General features: G+C 34.5%; 1 pseudogene; it reads right to left on the bottom strand.

The window, feature by feature from the left end:
- Window positions 1–4,754: 4,754 nt before the first annotated feature.
- On the bottom strand, window positions 4,755–7,903 carry LOC120163566 (annotated as a pseudogene).
- Window positions 7,904–18,674: the final 10,771 nt, after the last annotated feature.

Genomic DNA, 18,674 nt, shown 5'->3' with positions numbered 1-18,674 from the left:
GCCTGATCTTGCCACAAAGCTGGCACTGTACACGTGGTCTTCCTCGACCACGTCCTTCCGAACGTCCACCAGACTAAAAACGGTATGTTGAATTACGATTATCACCACCAACATTGTTCATCATGCCACAAGCAATACTAGCACTTGCAATGGCATTTTCTTCTTGGGCAGCAAACCCAGCCAATTGTGTTTCAGCATCAACCAACATATTGTACACTCTATCTAGAGGAAAAGACTCACCACTCGATGTTATAACAGCCATGAACTGTTGATAATCTCTTGGAAGGCCTTAAACAATGCTGGCAATGTGTTCCACAATAAGAACTGGACTGCCACAGGATGCCAAGGCATCACACACTTCCTTAACTCGAGTAAGGAACACCCCCATGCTATCCTCCCCCTTTCTAGAGGCTGTAATTTGTAGCGTAAGTTTATAATCGATGTCGTGGATTGATTAGCAAAAAACTGTAAGACAGTGCTCCACACTGCAGTAGCTGTTTTTGTACCAACAAACTGAGGGAGCAGGTGGCCGCTAATGGTGGACCAAATCCAGGATGCTACAGCACTATCTTGAGTGAAAAAGTCATCATAAGCTTCATTAGCAACCGACACACCATGCTCATTAGTGATCATCACCAATGGAGCTCGCATCGTGCCAGTCAGTAGCCCTTCGAGACGATGACTCCTCACAGTAAGAAGGACTTGTTGCTTCCATAGAAGAAAATTTGTCTCATCAAGAACCACATTCACTTTCTTATTTGTGAACATTTGCAGCTTCTTGATTCAATCCTCAGCCGAAGAACCAAACCCTTCACACAAGCACTAATTCCAGCTACGCAGCAGTAATTTCTCCAGGACGAATGGCAAATGATACCATGTAAAGAAATATGGTATATTATCAAGAAACGTATTACACTTCTTGTTATTCTACACAGGCACAAAGCAAGCTTATATAGGTACATTATTAGCTTACACACACAAGGCACACATGTATAGCTGTATGCAACAATAACCGCTTATAACAGATTCATAACAGATTCTAAACAACATGCTAACTACTTTCCAACACCCTCAACTGCATAACCACCTACATTGCTAATAGTTGGTTAAACAAAATTAAAGAAAAAAAGTTGAATTGATCAATAAAATTGACACAAGTTGTAAAGAAAAAAAAAGGAGTGAGAAAGCAGTTAGGGTTTCTTATATTTTATGGAAATTAAAAGTTATTGTAACATAGAAAAAATCATATTATGCACGAATAAAATAATTTCAATGGTTAAAGGGATAGTATTTAATCTAGGATAATACAAGGTAATATCTGTTCAAAGACAACTCTCAACATTGACATTGAACGCTCACACCCCTGACATTTCTGATGCTCAAACCCGAGATCAAAGAGCTACAACAATTTCTTTACTACCAAGGTTGCTTAGTTGATGCAAAAATTCTGAAATTAAATATATTCAAATACTCATCATTATGTGAATTGTCAATCTTTTTCATAAATCTGGGACTATGGGTTACATGTGAAAACTAAAAAAAAAAACCTCTATAGTGGGTTGCATGCCGAAATACACCATTGCAAAATCTAAAATGTGCAATATATATTTCATATAATTTTGTGTTGGAGTTAAATTTTAATAAATATAATAACGTCTGTTAGTTTGATAATTCGTTTGAGAAGTAAAGTGTTGTTATAACAAATGGTAAAATTATATTTGTTCAATTTGATAATTATGTTTTGGTAAAAAGACATCAAAGGCCCTTGTTCTTTTAAAAAGATCAATGTAGCCCGTATTAATTTTCAGTCAACGTGCCCTCCAACTCAGAAAATAAAACTCATGTGGTCCTTTGACCAACACTTTTCGTCGTCTACCATTACAATTTTGACATGAGTTCACGGTATTGAAATAATAGTTCATGGTGGCTAATGACGTGACAGAGACATGACAAATGAGCTAATTGATTTTTTAGTTTTTTTAGGGTGAAATTGATTTTTTTTAAAAGTTCAGAGCTATTTAATTTAAAAATTATTTTATATTATAAATATACAATTATTCAAATATTCAAAAAATATTAAATACGACAAATAAATAAAAATTAAATTACTAAAAAATTAACATATTATATTAAAAATACTAAAACTATCATAAAATATTTTTAAAAATGAATATATATAATAGGATATAAAAATGAATATACATGTATATTATATACATGAATATATATATATGTCATATTTTAAAAAAATATTTTTTTTATTTTTAAGAATTTATAAGTTGTCATTTTATAAACTATGATATATATTAAAAATAATTTTATAATAACTTTAGTATTTTTAATATGTATATTCAACTTTTTAGTAATTTAACTTTTATTTTTAGTATTTTTATATTTAATTTTTTGAATATTTGAATAATTTTGTATTAAAATGTAAAATATTTTAAAAAAATTAAATAAACCCTTAAACTTTTAAAAAGATTAATTTACCCTTCAAACAAAACTAAAAAAAATTAAATTTAACTCATCTTTCATGCATCCGCTACATCATCAATCATAATAAAGTGTCACGTCAACACCATAGACCACCACATCAATTTGTGAGTGTCAGTCTGCCAGTCAATACCCTAGTGATCAACGACAAAAAATTGGTCAAAATGTCATAGAGAGATTTTTATTTCTCTCAAATTCAGAGAAATGAGTGAAAATGAGAAAATGAGGGAAAATTAGGGGTTTTAGGCCTTTATATACGGGGGACTAAGTTGCAATTACAGGAAAGTTAATTCCTTTCCGTGATCCCTGTAAGTTTGAGTCGCAATTCGTTTTAGTCACCACATGCAATTTAGCCGCTGGATTTTCAATTGTTTCACTTGGTCCTCATTTATATTTACATTTTGCAATTTGATCCCTAAATTCTTATTTTATTTTATTTATTTATTATTATGTGTTTTTTAATTATTATTAGTATTTTTTTACCTCATGGTTTTCATTTTTACTTTTAAACCAATTTTTTATCCATTTAATACTTCTTTATTTTTTTTATTTTTAATTTTATTGTATTTATTCTTTGGTATACATATTTTCATTATTATTTTTCCTTCAGTTTATTTTTTTTAGTACCATTATTTTTATATATTGTTTTTCTCTGCCTAACATTTTTTTCCTTTTTCAGTAATAATCTCAATTAATCAAAGGTAAGTAATTTGAATCGGGTTTTTAAATTTCAATTTAAATTTTTAATTTTCGCCATTAAAGACAACCGAATAAATTATTGGTACTGAAAGGGCGGTTCAAGGGTGCTAATCCTTCCTTGACCGTAACCGACTCCCGAACCCGACACATTTCTGGTACAACGCAGATCATGTAAGATGGTGTCGACCCACCTAAATTCATTTTAAAATGATCGGTGGCGACTCTAACCCAATTCATTCAAGTCGAAGCCCGATTCCAGGCCCAACCGAAAGACGGTTCCGACAGAAACTTAAACAAAACTCGAGTACGAACTTCAATTAAATTATCCCATCAGACCTAAAGAACAAACAATTTGGGAATCCAACTAAAAACAAACACGTGGCTGCAAATCACAAGTAAATTTATATGCAACCCCACGCTACTGCAACCCAGGCCAAGATCAAAAGCAATCTTAAATGTGTTGTCAACCGAATTAAATTTTGGTAACTCTGAATTTATTATTTAACTATCAATTTTAATTCGTCTTAGTATCTAATTTTTTTAAATTTAACATTAAATTTAAATGGAATAATAAAATAAAAAAACCATAGTTTAACGGAGGAGTATTAAAATAAAACAAAACTAAATTTAGGTATGTTTTGAAAAATTGAAAGTTTATGTACTAAAATAGACCAAACTGATTGTTTAGATAATAAATGCATAATTTACCCTATTTTTAAATTAATTACAATTTTTATTTTAAATTTAGATTTTTGTATATTTTTTCAAATGAAGTTAAATTTTAATATTATAATCTGAATTGATCAAATTTATATCCTTTCCCTAACTATATAAAATAATCCTATATTTCTCACATTAATCAAATGTCATAAAAACTATAAACTATATTTTTATAACTTTATTTTTAAAAAATATATATATTTTAAGAAAAAATATTCTAGGAAGTATAAAGGGATTAAGACTACCGAGAAGAAAAGTTTGTAAAAAGTATAGTAAAAAATATATTAATAAAATGCAGAAAAATTAGTCACACAAGTATTCTACAGCAATAAGAAGTATGTGATATCAAAAATAAACTTCAAGTAAAGAATTAAGAGTAGAAATTAAAGTGAATTAAGTCTAACGTACAGAAGAACATTTTCAAGAAATTTATTCAATTGACGAGTTATATTTTCATAAAATTTTTATTTTAAACATTTCAAGATTAGACTAAGTAGAATCAAGTCGATTTTTTGAATCGAATCAAGTTTAACTCACCCCTATATATATACAAATACAAGTTTCCATCTCCACATCCAACTAAACACCATTGATCCAAATCCAACTAGCATTGTTGCGTCCGTTTATATCTCCTTAAAATGATGAACAGACGCAACACATAATCAAACAAATTTTTGCAGTAGAGTGCCTTCACTTCTTGCAGCAGATGGAATCAGGGACGGATCGAGGGCAATAGGTGGAGGAAGACATCCTCTGAAAATTTAAAATTATCATTTTTAATTTTATGTATATTTATTGAAAATATGTTTTCGGCTCTTGAAGATCTATTAATTCATCTATTCTTAAAATTATAGAAATTCAACCCTTAACATAAAATCCCAACATCCGTCTTGACAGACTAAAAGAAAGAAAGAAAAGAGCAAAAAGATGCTTCAGATTTGAGGATAAATAATCAGTGTAATATTGTTTATGGTGCAAATGGTGTGAGCATATAACAATCTAATGATATAAGGCCCCATTCCTTTTGGAGCCACTAGAACAGGCTGGTCTAATCACTTAGAAGCCGACCCTGGCAATATGTAAAGCACTAACATCCAGGAAATTTACTCATTCAAGGTTACATTTATATTTTCCGCCACAGAATATTGGAATACGACGATGGCACATACGGTTTACGATGCAGGAGCATACTCTTGGATCGCTGTTGCAGTTTGTTTCGGTCATCCTCTGATTTCGTTCTGATTAAGAAGGTACGTGCCACGACATCTTCATTATTGCCACCTTCATCCTATACATAATCCAAGTGATGTCACTGAAATACTCAATATGTACCTACAACAAGGTCAAATTCTTTTGGCTTTAACATATATTACCGAAGTATGAAATATTGCAACAAGGGAGTTCTTTTGTGCACTTGTCTTGATCCCATGATATAGCAAAGCATTAAGCAACACCTTTCCCACCTGCAACCGATACATTGTTATAGAAGTTAGAGATAGCTAAAAAAGACTGGAGCTTTCGTGGTTAAGAGTGAACCACCTCAAATCTACTCACTGGACAACAGTTCATTCATGGATCACGTTTCTAGAATCAATAAATGGACATAAAGGAACATACATCATTTCGAACAACAATTGTCGGTTTGGAATCTTTTGAACCCTTGCTGATACCCTCTTTGCATTTAATGGAGAGCTGCCCTGTGCCTTTATCTTTCCATGAATCTTTATCTGCTGGATCAGTTGACTGGCATAACAGAAGCGAGGGAAAGAGGAAACAAAATGGAAGGTCAGACCAAACACCATGTCACGAATCAAGAGTAAGCGAATATGAAAATCGAAACTGAACGCAAGTTTTCAGAAGATACTCACCTTGACATATAGCTTGCATTTGACTTCATGAACAACAACAACACCCTTCTCCTCCGATTTCTTCACTGATGGACTGCTGGGTTTTGGCAACTCATTATCTGATAATCCAAAGTGACACTTATTAATGCGCATTTAGTGAGAAGGTAACGCAACTACGAGTCAAGAGACATAGGGATAAAGAGTTGACCAATCTATTAAAACCAATAAAGAGAAATAACCTAGAAAGTAAAAACTTGTATGACAAGGCTGAATTTAACGAAGAAATGGCATTAAACATAAACAATATCCAGTATATAAGGACCAAAAGATTAAGTTTCTTTGTCCCACCATCATCTGCGTCATCTGCTGCATTGTTGTCCACAGAAACCGAGGTCTGAGTTCCTGACATAACAAAAAAAGGAAGTGAAATTAATTTGACAAAATTAACGTGAATAGAATCCAAACTCTCGACTTTGATTGAGGTATCAACTTTCATCTTTGTTCTTTTTAGGCACATGTGATTTCTTAATATATTCAAACGAATAATTTTGAATTTTAATCCTTGTACAAATATTACTGTAAAAAGTCGATGCAACGCCTACCAAACAAGAAAGGAGATTGGCTATTAGAGAATACTCCAGAGCTCCAAGGAGACGCAAAGCTTGATGAAGTAAAGCTATTTGTTGTACTGGAGAAGCATAATTTGCAGTTGCAAGGCCGAATGTAAAGCTTGATTTTGAACCAGCTTCCATTGAGCTTGTTGTCAGACCAGCTGAAGTAAAGCTTGTAGTTGAACTAGCCGAGGTAAAGCTAGTAGTTGTTCCCTCTGGAGGAAACTTTTTAGTCATATCAGCTGGAGTTGGGCGTGTAGTCGAAGTGTCCAGAGAGAAGGTCCCAGCTGTAGACCCCGGAGAAAAGCTCATGGTTGTAGAGCCTGGAACAAAGCCTGTAGTGCTGGTTGCAGTAAATCCAGTTTTTCCATGAAAAACAATATTCTCGGGATTCTTGGTTTCGGGTGCCATTTTACTGTCATCTTTATGGGTTTCAGCAGCAGACAAGTTGTTCACATTTACCGCATTGGCTTTGAGCCAATCCACAACATCACTGAACTTCTCCTGCAAAAGAGGAAATAGAGTACCTTTCAAGTTGGCAAACAAAAGCAATAATACTTTGCATATATGTGGTCTAGTCTTGCATGCTAGTAATAGTCACAAATACTCAAATGAAGGTTATCTGTGACATACACCCAAGTCAGCCCATCTGTTTTAGTTGGATAGTGAATAAGTGAACTTCAAAATAGACACACGGTCAGCCTAAAGCTGTCATCAAACTGCTTGTTGAACATTATAATATTCTGATCTTTGTCAATTAAAAGGTGCATAGTAAGAGCAAGTAAACCCAATCGCAAACTACTAAATACTGATATATGAATCAAGCATTACAGCTAGCTTTAGTTTTATGCACATTAAGAAATTACATGAAGAATCCATATTACACGCTTTACAGAAAAAGAGGCTCGAAAAGTCTATAACTAAAATATGCTATAACATATAGATACAAAAGTAGCATGACACAACAAAACAAAATCCTTTAAAGCTGGATCTCAAAGAATCTAACAGTAAAGCTCCAAAATTTGCAAGCCAATACACTCAATTAGACCGTACAACTATAACCACAAATATTTGTCAAGTGGATGAGAAACCATCATAAGTTACCATAATGTTTGAAGCATGACTTAGGTAGTCACTAACACCATCTTGCCAAAGCTCATCAGAGTGATTCTTCAATTGTGATTGCACCCAACTGCTAAAATAAATGTTGTTACGGAAAATAAATACAATTATACAAAACTCTAGTTTGCCGAGGTCCAAAGAAAAAGCAAGAAACTTGGTTATACTAGGGACTCACAAGATATACATACATAAAGGTAGAAAAGAAGGTAAATACATCAAACTTGTTTTATGAGTAGCAAAAGATCAAATCACTATGTCCTAAACAAGCATACAAAGCAAAAGCCAGTTGTACAGACAGGACCTTGCAAATTGGGTATTGAGAGCTTTGACATGCTGCCGAGACAACTCAGCCCGCGTGGGTCTAGTGGTGGTGTTGCATTTGGCTGCTGCTGAAATGGTTCTGCCCTTTGAGCATCAAAAGGGGATCCTGCCATTATTCTTTTATTACGGAACTGCACCACAGTCGATGATTATATAAGAAGTCTTGGCAACAAGATTAATGCATCGAATCATAGAAAAGTAACCATTAAGTAGTTAAAACAAGCACACTCCAATCTTTTGAAAGCTAAAAAAAAAGTTAAAACCTGTGTTTCCAGTCACTCGTTAAGTACATGAAATTAATTCGCTGTAGTCATCGAATGGTGGCTTTCCCAGCTTTTCAAAAGCATAATTTATATAACATCAGCAACCCAAAAAAGATGCTGCCGACATAAAACATTAACAATGATAGCTATGATCAACACATTCAGCTTCTACCAAAGTCAAGTCCATTCTGGAAAATAACCAATAAACCCACAACCAAATATATAAAAGAACTTCAATCTCCCCAAGGTGCTTGCCAGCTAACTGAAACTAAAAATCATGCAAAATTTCAAATTTCAACATTTTTGCATTCGTTACAGCTCATTAACTTCCAAATCAATAAAACTTTAACTAAACCCAGAAAATCTTAACAAGAATCACTACTCAAAGGGTTATCTTTCTTCGATTTTATAAGAAAACAAAGAACACTAAATCAGGGATACGTTAACAATTCAGGGTATGAAGCTACGAAGCAACAACAACATTTTTAAAAAATTTAATTTAAAAAAAGAGAGTGGAATATCAGAGAACTCACAGCAGAATCGTTGGCATCGACAGCCGACTCGAAAGGCAAATCTTTTGGTACCATTCATGGTGCGATTGGGCGGTTGAAATGAGGTTTTAAAAAAGGGTTTAGGGTTCAAAAAGGAGATTTTTTGTTTGTTTGTTTGGGTTGATGGCTTTTGTTTCAGGCTAGAAGAGGAGGGGGGGGGGGGGACTTTCTGTAATTTGGAATTAATTATTAAAAAAAGCTTTTAAAATGGGGAAAGGGTGGATTATGGCCGTCCAATCAAGTGGGGGAGTAGACTTTTAATTGAGACTGTTGGATTGGTTTCCAAAGCTATTGTGGGCCACGTGCATGTTTTAATTGCCTAATTGGGCCCACCACCATGGGCTTTGACCTCAATAATGTCATTACATGCACGTGGTCCATTTTCGTATATTTAGATAAATATTAAATTATTAATATAAAAAAAATTAATACTAATAGGAGTATCATACATTAACAATAAAATCGGGCCTTAGGTTGGGCCAAATTCAAACATGGGCATGAAAAACTTTTGGACCCAATTCATAGACGAATTAACTTTTAATAGGTTAGTCAGTAAGTTTATTGGGTCAAATATGGGTCCTCGGGTCAATTTTAGTATTAGGGTAATTAAGGTTATTTTTATCTCACAAGGTTAATTTCATAATTTCTATTCCTCATATTTCTGGCATTAAACTATTTAACTAGAAATATTAGAATCTAAGAATTATGAGGTTAATTGCTTTATCGAATAACCACTAAACTTAAATTATTTCTTATCAGTCTTCTAGTCTCTTATACGAGTTATCCAAGTCCTTTTTCAAACAAATCAAAAACTTAAATAGATGATTCAGGGCTTATATTAGTCCAATATAAATTTCCATTATTAGAGGTAAATCATGTCATATTTGTATATCAAGGCATTTTTGTCATTTCATAACAAAAAAATTTAAGTATTACAATCCTTTACAATCACAACTCGAAAATGAACATTTTAAGATTAACATATTAAATAAATAATCACTGAGATTATAATTTCCTACCGATCTCCTAAATTTCTATAGTAGTCACTTGAGTCTCAATTGATCTATCGTCATTTTATCGGAGTCAATATGGTTTAGATTAATTGATATCTATTACAAGCCCAAACTTATTTATGCATCAACCAATTACCTAACATGTACCCTATAACATGCAATGGATAGTAAGGTATTACCTCGATTTTTGAGCCACAACAGTCGACAATTTAAACTCCATTTGATTACTCTTGGTGTAACATCCTCAATACCGGGTTAGTGATTAAATTATAAAACTTTAGAAGTTTTTTACTAAAGTAGAATAATTAAATAGTTCAAGGACTTATATGGGAAATGTTGTGTAGGACCAAATTATAAAGAAGGAGGAATTGAAGGACAAAATGGTAATTGGCAAGGAAGTAATTAAAAATTTGAATAGGCCTATATTAAGTACACGTGGAGGTGAAGAAGAGGAAAAGTTCTAGTTTCCAGAGTTCTATTCTTCTCATTTCTTCTTTGTGCGTGAAGGCCTCAAAACAAAGGTGAGTTCATGGTTAGTTGATTTCTTGCTGAATTTAAGGTTGGTTTATGATCATTAGATGATAATTAAGCTAAAATTATCTTAAAATCAAAGGATAATGGAGTTAGGAGAGATTAAAGATTATGAGTTCTTGAATGAAATCTTCGAATAGAGTTCATAACTAGAATTGGAAGTTAAATTTGTCTTGTCATCATTCTAATTAAGACGTATGAAATGTTAGAATTGGAATTGGAACACGTTGCAAAGTTGGTGTAATTCTTGAATTACATATGGAGGATAGGATTTTGAGGTTAAAGAGGTGATTAATGAGTAGAAATGAGTTTAAGTATGAGTAGGTGAGTTAGAAATATGTGAAGGGATGAAATATGAAGTGTTTGAGCTAAAATGAAGTGATTTTCGTGCTTAAAATATTATTTTCTGGGCTAGGGGTATCGGTACCCATTCAATAAGTATCGATACCTCAAGAGTAAAATTCAAGAAGATATTCAAAGGGTACCGATACCTTAAGGAGCATATCGACACCCCCTTGAAACGAAAAACCATCGAATGTAATTTGGGTATTGATACTTAGGGAGTGTATCGATACACCAGTTAAGGGATATACCGATACCCTATAGAGTGTACCGATACGTACTTTAGATAGAAAATGAATTTCACCTCTTCTTTAGTTCAAGAAATGAGAGATTAGATTATATCATATAGAATATTGATATGTATCAATGTATGATTATGTAGATATAAAATGTATGATTATGTAGATATAAAATGTAATCCTGTTCCGGAGCAATCGAAGAAATAGAAAAGTCGAGAGAGAGATAAAGTGCTAGAATCAAGTGAGGCTAAGGTGAGTGCATATCCTAGTTAGTGTAGATATGGTTTCATGGAAATACGACTTGTGATAACTCTATTTCCTATATTTAAGTTCATGTAAATGTATATGTTATGATTATAATAAGTAGGAGCATGACTCATACATGTTTGGATATAATATAATATGCAATGTATGCAATTACAAAAGAATAAATTCAAGTAATTGTAATAAGAAAGTGATCATGTGTGTGCATGTGAAGTGACTAGTGTGTATATGAAAGTGATAAAAGAGATATGAAAATGTGAAATGAATATGTAATTAAACCCATGTTATTTACTATGAGAGGTGTAGGTATAATTGGAATGCCAAGAGTCGAGGGATTGCTAGTGTTCCTTTGAGACATAGTGGTACATCGGGACATAGTGGTCATTCGGGACAATTATTCAGTGCCCCTAGTGGGAATTTATTCAAGCTGTGGTGACATCATTCGTGCATAACCTCAATGTACTCACGTACCTTCTATTCTCAATAATGTACATGGGCATCCAACGATAAATTAAATGTAGACTCTTATAAGAAGTTAAGGTTCATATGTGCATATTATAATCATATATGTTATAGTTTAGTAGATACATACAAATTGCATTTTCCTGATTAATTGATAGTAGTGCATATTCATGAATTTATCGTTATATGTTCCTTTATGCCTCACTAAGTCTGTGACTTAGCGTGTAAGTGATCTACATGTAGGTACCAAGAAACAAGAAGACCAGAGTTAGGAGTTGCACAGACAACATACATTACTAGAAGATTAGATCAGAAGTAACTGATAAAGTATGTATTTTGTTGTATATAGTGTGTTGGCATGTAAACAATTTGTGAGTTACGAATGCTCTGATTGATTTTGTACTATTTTGGTCAACTTATGTAAGTAACAACTTTTATTTTATTGAAAGCTTAAAATTTCTCTGATTTTCTGTAAGAGTCAAAGTTTGAAAAGTCAATGTGACACCTCTGACTCGTATTCGGGTCGGGTACGAGTTGGGGGTTTTATATTTAATGGTATTAGAGCTACAGTTTAGTTGATTCTCGGCATAAACCGTTGTCTAGAGTGCCTTATAATGTATATATACCAACAAAAAAGTGAGAACTTCTGATCTGATAGAATAGTAAGTATGATGTTTTGCTAATAGAACGATATGGTTATGATTTTATAGATGTCTGGACATGATAGTTCTAGAAGTGAAGCGGGAGACGATAGACCCACTGAGAGCAGTAATTCATCTACCCTGGCCATGCAAAGTAAAGAGCAGACACATTCTAGAGTACCTGTGAGTGATCAAGACATGTTCTTTAGGACGTTGGATGATGTATTGGCACGTTTCCAACCTCCTACTACTTCAACTCCGAGAATGAATGTTGTGAAAGAGTTTAAGGGTTTAGGAGCACCAGAGTTTAGAGGTGAAGCCGAAGAAGGTCCTGTTGCAACTGACCTTTAGCTTAATGATGTAAAAATCATGATGGAGGGGCTTCATTGTTCTGATTCAAAGAAGTTAGATGGGGTAGTCTCCTTGCTCCGAGGACAAGCCAGAATTTGGTAGACCAACGTTACATTGAGAATGTCTGGTGATCAAGTAACTTGGTCCTTGTTTTTAGAAGAATTCAGCATAAATACATAGGAGATCAGTTCATCCGACAGATGAAGTAAGAGTTCATGAACCTGAAGCAATGGAATCGCACCGTATATGAATACGAGTGTGAGTGCAACAAGTTGAGCCGATTTGCTGCTGAACTTATTCCTACAGAGAAGGATGCTTGTGAATGGTTCGTGGAAGACCTGCGTCCAAGGTTAAAAGAAGTGTTGATTGTGTTGAACTTGTCTTCATTTCAAGAAGTGGTGAACCGTGCCAAAGCTCTAGAAAGAGCTCAGAATGAGAGGTTTGGAGATCCCAGAGCTCAGACATCTAAAATAATGGGTGCTTCTTCAAGTCTTGCACCCTCAAAAAGGGGGCAGAGATACTGGTTCTTGACCCCAAGCTATATTAGAGTCAGTGGCATCCTCCGCTAGAGGATCGAATTCGATGAGAGGCATACAAACTCAGTCAGCGGGATCTGGAGCTGGGAGATCTAACCAGGGCTAAGTCAGACAATATCCACATTCTGGAAGAAATCACTCAGGGATATACAAAATGATTTCTGGAGCCTGCTTTAAATGTGGGGACACCGGGCATTTTGTTCTAGATTATCCTATGATAGCCGGTGAATCTGAGCAGCCAGAGAGATCTACTTCTGCTACTCTGAGGGGAAGAGGTAGAGGTAGAGGCAGAGGAAGAAGTTAACCAGAGTCCTCTGCTCAACAAGAGATACGCTCTACAACTCGAGTGTATAACCTCAAGACTAATGAGGATCGATATAACCCGGAGATAATAGCAGATATCTTTCAATTGTATGACAAGAATATTTTTGTATTGATTGATTCGGGGTCTACTTATTCTCACATTAGCAGTAAGTTAGTGAGGGAATTGAACATTTAGTTACAAGCTACTAGCAATGAGGTGATAGTAACAAATCCGTTAGGGCACAGTGCTCGGATAAATATGGTGTGTCGAGGGTGTCCCATACAGATTCAGGGAATTGAATTCCATGCTAATCTGATGGAATTACCTTTTGACGAATTCGAAGTGATACTAGGAATGGATTAGTTATATCATTATTACGCTAATGTCGATTGTAGACTGAAAAGAGTAACGTTGAAAAGTCCGGAAGGTGTAGAAGTCATCGTATTTAGTGAAGAATGGAATCCATTGGCAAATGTAATCTCAATGATGTCGACAAAGAAGTTACTGCTACAGGGATGCCAAGGGTTCATTGCTAATGTGCTAGATGTTAGAGCCAACGAAAAGGAGATTGAAGAAATTCCTATAGTCAGAGAGTTCCCCGATGTATTTCCTACAGAGAGTTGCCAGGGTTACCTCTGGATAGAGAGGTAGAATTTCAGATTGAGGTAATGCCGGAAAAAACGCCTATTGCTATGGCACCATACATAATGGCTCCAAAAGAATTGTAGGAATTAAAGATTCAATTACAAGAACTATTAGACAAAGGGTTTATTAGACCAAATGTTTCACCTTGGGGAGCTCCAGTTTTATTTGTCAAGAAGAAAGATGGCTCAATGCGTCTCTGTATTAATTATAGGCAGTTCAACAAGGTGGCCATTAAGAACAAGTATCCCCTCCCTTGAATTGATGATTTGTTCAATCAGTTAAAGGGAGCTTCATTGTTATCAAAGTTTGTTTTACGTTATGGTTATCATTAATTGAATATTCAAGAGAAAGATATTCAGAAGACAGCTTTTCGGGCGAGATATGAACATTATGAATTCATAGTGATGTCATTTGGAGTAACTAATGCACCTGCAGCTTTCATAGATCTTATGAATAGAAAATTTCAACCTTACTTGGACCAGTTTGTAGTGGTATTCATTGACAATATTTTGGTGTATTCGAAGTCAGAGGAAGAGCATAGTTTATACCTGAAGATAGTTTTACAAATTTTGCAATATAAGAAGCTATATGCAAAACTCTCTAAATGTGAATTCTGGTTGAATGAAGTGACATTCCTTGGACATGTTATTTATGCGTAAGGAATTCGAGTTGATCATCAGAAGATAAAAGCTATTCTCGAAAGGGAATTTCCAAAGAATGTATCGGAAGTTTGAAGTTTTTTGGGCTTAGCCAGTTATTATCGAAGGTTCGTTAAAAACTTTTCGATGATAGCTTTACCCCTAACTAAGTTATTGAGGAAAGAGGTAAAATTTGTGTGGTCTCTAGAGTGCCAGGAGAGTTTTGAAAAGTTAAAAAAGATTTTGACAGAAGCTTCAGTATTAGTTCAACCCGAGTCTGGCAAGAACTTCGTAGTTTATAGTGATGCATCCCATAATGGATTGGGATGTGTATTAATGCAAGAAGGCAATGTGGTAGCTTATGCATCGAGACAACTAAAACCTCATGAGAAGAACTATCCAATGCACGATCTGGAAATGGCTGCAGTAATGTTCGCTCTTAAGATCTGGCGTCACTACTTGTATGGTGAAAAATGCTACTTGTATACTGATCATAAGAGTTTAGAGTACTTGATGACTCAGAAGGAGTTGAATTTAAGACAAAGAAAATGGGTGGAATTTCTCAAGGATTACGATGTTGTAATTTATTTCTATCTGGGAAAAGCAAATGTGGTAGCGGATGCCTTAAGTCGAAAGACGTTTGCAGCTTTGCGAGCTTTGGATGTCAGGCTATCATTAAGTGGATATGGGGCAATCTATATGGAATTGACTCTCAAGCCATCATGCCTAGATCAAATTAAGGAATTGCAAAGTAAAGATGAAACGTGTTTGAAGAAGCTACAACAAGTAAAGAAATTGGGGGGTAAAAGATTATGAAATCAAGTTTGATGGGAACTTGTATTGTCGATGAAGATTGGTAATTCTGGATGATGATGAATTAAAGAAGTAATTGTTATCGGAAGCTCATTGTTGTCCATTGACTATGCATTTAGGAGGAAATAAAATGTATATCGATCTCAAGAGTCGATATTGGTGGCCTGGAATGAAAAGAAATATTAGGGAATTTGTATCTAAGTGTTTGACTTGTCAGCAAGTCAAAGTTGAACATCAGGTTTCGTTAGGACTGTTACAACCAATGTCGATTCCTCAGTGGAAATGGGAGAATGTGACGATGGATTTTGTGATGGGTTGCCTTTAACTCCAAATAACAGAGATTCCATTTGGGTGATCGTAGATATATTGACCAAGTTAGCCCATTTTATTCTAGTACGAGCTGATTTCTCCATGGATAAATATGCTGAGTTGTATATCAGGGAGATTATACGATTACAAGGTGTACCTGTTTCTATAATTTCTGATCGAGACTCTCGCTTTACTTCAAGATTCTAGAAGACCTTGCATGGAGCATTAGGTACTCGACTGAATTTCAGCACAGCGTTTCATCATCAGACAGATGGATAGTCTAAGCGAACTATCCAAATTCTGGAAGATATATTGAGAGCTTGTGTAATAGAATTCAAGGGATCGTGGGAAAGGTACTTGTCACTAGTCGAATTTGCGTACAACAATAGTTATCAGCCAAGCATCAAAATGGCTCCTTATGAAGCCCTGTATAGAAGAAAATATCGTACGCCCTTGAATTGGTTTGAGCTCAGAGATAGAGAAGTTCTTGGTCCTGAGTTGATTTAGGAAGTGGAAGAAAAGGTTCAAGTAATTCAGAGTAATCTCAAAGCAGCCACAGATAGACAAAAATCATATGCGGATTTAAAGAGGAAGGATATATAATATCAAATTCGAGACAAAGTGTTTCTAAAAGTATCTCATTGGAAGAAGGTTTTAAGGTTTGGACGTAAGGGAAAGCTTAGTCCCAGATTTATTGGACCCTATGAGATTGTTAAGAGAGAGGGACCAGTAACATATTAGCTAGCTTTACCACCAGAAATGGAGAAAATTCACAATGTCTTTTATGTTTCAATGCTTTGGAAGTATAGATCCGATCCCTCCTATATAGTGATTCCAGAAAAGATCGAGGTTCAACCGGATTTGACTTATGAAGAAGAACCGATCCAAATCTTAGCTCACGCTGTTAAGCAACTAAGGAACAAGACTATTCCATTGGTCAAAATCTTGTAGAGGAATCACAAGATAGAGGAAGCAACGTGGGAGCGTGAAGAGGACATGAGGAATCAATACCCCCATCTCTTTGTGTAATGAAAATTCGAGGACATATTTTCTTAAGAGGGAGATTTGTAACATCCTCAATATCGAGTTAGTGATTAAATTGTAAAACTTCAGAAGTTTATGACTAAAGTAGAATAATTGAATAGTTCAAGGGCTTATATGGGAAATATTGTGTAGGAAAAAATTATAAAGTAGGAGGAATTGAAGGAAAAAATGGTAATTGGCAAGGAAATAATTAAAAATTTGAATGGGCCTATATTAAGTACACGTGGAGGTGAAGAAGAGAAAAAGTTCCAGTTTCCAGAGTTCTCTTCTTCTCCTTTTTTTCTTTGTGCGTGAAGGCCCCAAAATAAAGGTGAGTTCATGGTTAGTTGATTTCTTGCTGAATTAAGGTTGGTTTATGATCATTAGATGATAATTAAGCTTAAGTTATCTTAAAATTAAAGGATAATAGAGTTAGGAGAGATTAAAGATTAGGAGTTCTTGAATGAAATCTTGGAATAAAGTTCATAACTAGAATTGGAAGTTAAATTTAACTTGTTATCAATCTAATTAAGACGTAAAAAAGTGTTAGAATTGGAATTAGAACATGTTGCAAAGTTGGTGTAATTCTTGAATTATATATGGAGCATAGGATTTTGAGGTTAAAGAGGTGATTAAAGAGTAGAAATGAGTTTAAGTATGAGTAGGTGAGTTAGAAATATGTGAAGGGATGAAATATGAAGTGTTTGAGCTGAAATGAAGTGTTTGAGCTGAAATGAAGTGATTTTCGTCCTTAAAATGTGATTTTCTGGGGCTAGGGGTATCGGTACCCATTCAATAGGTATCGATACCTCAAGAGTAAAATTCAGGAAGATATTCAGATGGTACCGATACCTTAAGGAGTGTATCGATACCCCCTGGAAAGGAAAAATTATCGAATGTAATTTGGGTATCGATACCTGGGAAGTGTATCGATACACCAGTTAAGGGATGAACCAATACCTGATAGAATGTACCGATACCTACTTTAGATAGAAAATGAATTTTGCCTCTTCTTTAGTTTAAGAAATGAGAGATTAGATTATACCATTTAGAATACTGATATGTATCAATGTATGATTATATGGATATCAAACGTAATCCTATTCCGGAGCATTCGAAGAATTAGAAAAGTCGAGAGAGGGATAAATTGCTAGAATCAAGTAAGGCTAAGGTGAGTACACATCTTAATTAACGTAGATATGGTTTCATGGAAATATGACTTGTGATAAGTCTGTTTCCTATATTTAAGTTCATGGTTTCATATTCATGTAAATGTATATGTTATGATTATAATAAGTAGGTGCATGACTCATACATATTTGGATATAATATAATATGCAATGTATGCAATTACAAAAGAATGAATTCAAGTATTTGTAATAAGCAAGTGATCATGTGTGTGCATGTGAATTGAGTAGTGTGTATATGAAAAATGATAAAAGAGATATGAAAATGTGAAATGAATCTATAATTAAGACCATGTTATTTACTATGAGAGCTGTAGGTATAATCGGCATGCTAAGAGTTGAGGGATTATCAGTGGTCCTTCGGGACATAGTGGTCCTTCAGGACAATTATTCAGTGCCCCTAGTGGGAATTTATTCGAGTTGTGGTGACATCATTCGTGCACAACCTCAATGTATTCACGTACCTCATGTTCTCAATAATGTACATGGGCATCCAACGATAAATTAAATGAAGACTCTTATCAGAAGTTAAGGTTCATATGTGCATATTATAATCATATATGTTATAGTTTAGTAGATACATACAAATTGCATTTTCCTGATTGATTGATAATAGTTCATATTCATGAATTTATCGTTATACGTTCCTTTATGCCTCACTAAGTCTTTGGCTTAGCGTGTAAGTGATTTATACGTAGGTACTAAGAAGCAAGAAGACTAGAGTTAGGAGTTACACGAACATCATACCT

This window comes from Hibiscus syriacus, unplaced genomic scaffold (assembly GCF_006381635.1).
Source record: "Hibiscus syriacus cultivar Baekdansim isolate YM2019G1 unplaced genomic scaffold, ASM638163v2 tig00111463_pilon, whole genome shotgun sequence".
Taxonomy (NCBI): Eukaryota; Viridiplantae; Streptophyta; class Magnoliopsida; order Malvales; family Malvaceae; genus Hibiscus; species Hibiscus syriacus.
The sequence above is the reverse complement of the archived record's forward strand: the minus strand, read 5'-3'. Positions and strand labels throughout refer to the sequence as shown.